Source organism: Myotis brandtii, unplaced genomic scaffold (assembly GCF_000412655.1).
Source record: "Myotis brandtii unplaced genomic scaffold, ASM41265v1 scaffold609, whole genome shotgun sequence".
In the NCBI taxonomy this organism is placed as follows: domain Eukaryota; kingdom Metazoa; phylum Chordata; class Mammalia; order Chiroptera; family Vespertilionidae; genus Myotis; species Myotis brandtii.
In genome coordinates this window covers 123748-125209 of record NW_005370315.1, presented here as the reverse complement: position 1 = coordinate 125209, position 1462 = coordinate 123748, and positions in this window count along the sequence as shown.

Sequence of the window (1462 nt, the reverse complement as noted above, 5' to 3'; positions counted from 1 at the left end):
AAGCGAAGGCATAGGGAGCTTGTAGATTGAAATACACATCTGAAACCTATGTATGGAGAGACCAAAGGAGGGAGGATTGGATAGGAAGCTCAGACTGCTGTGGACCTCTGAGAAAAACCTTAGCCAGGATGATTAGAGCATGAGATCCAAGATCGCTTATTACAAAATTCTGTCACTTGAGAGGAAATGAATGCACTTTAGTACTTTCACTATGCTCCATGTGCTGGGGTAAATTATGCTTGGGAGTTTGAAACTACAACAGCTTGGGGTTGTCAGCTAATTGCTCTTCTAGTAAGTTCTCTCTTGAAAGGATATCTGAATAGTTGACACCAATAGAAGTATTAGAATCAAGTAAAAAGAAAAAAGAGTTAAAAATGGTTGTCTCTATGGAGTAAGAAATAGGTGAAGTTAGCAAGAGTTTGATGATTTCTTAATAGCATTTTAGAACTATCTGCCTTTACATATTACATATGTAAGTGAAAATGAGTTGTGGCAGAGGTTGCTATATAGATTCCAAAAACTTTCCCTTTTCATTTAGGCACACTACTTCTCCCACATTAAGTACAGCAATATGATTGATCTCTAGCTAATAGAAGAAGAGAAGTGATATGTGCCACTCATAAGCAGTGCTCATAAAATCAGCCAGACAACCACTCCCTTCAGTTTTACTGGCTGAAAGAAGACCTTAAGGCTTTATACTCACCAGAAGATGGAGAGAGTATGGGATCTGAATCATTGAAGCAAGGCCACCTGGCAACTACTTTGGGTTATTCTGTGTTTAAAATGATGGTGTTTCTTTTTTTGTAAGCTGATGACATTTGGAATTTAACTATCATAGCAGCCAGAATTAACTTATGAAAGATGATCCAAGATAAAGATATATATATACTAGCAGCCCTGTGCACGAAATTCATGCATGGGTGTGTGTGTGTGTGTGTGTGTGTGTGTGTGTGTGTGTGTGTTCCTCAGCCTGGCCTGCGCCCTCTCGCAGTCCAGGACCCCTTGGGGGGTGTCCACCTGCCGGTTTTCTTCTGACTACTTTTAAGATGTTCTCTGCCTTTGTTTTTGTTTTCTTTGTTTTTTGTTTTGTTTTTGTAGTTTCCCTCTAATGCACCCAGGTATTAATTTTCTTTCTCCTCACAGTCCTTGCAGCCCAGGACCCCTCACTCCTTACCACCCACCTGCTCACTGCTCCTTACCACTTGGCTCTCTGCTCCTTAGCGCTACTGCAGAGAAGCTCCCGCCACCGCAGCTGCACTCGCCAGCTGTGAGCCTGGCTTCTAGCTGAATGGTGCTCCCCCTGTGGGAGCGCACTGACCACCAGGGGGCAGCTCCTGCATTGAGCATCTACCCCCTGGTGGTCAGTGCGCATCATAGCAACCAGTCATTCTGCCTTTTGGTTGATTTGCATATTAGCCTTTTATTATATAGGACTAGAGGCCCAGTGCACAAAAATTTGTGC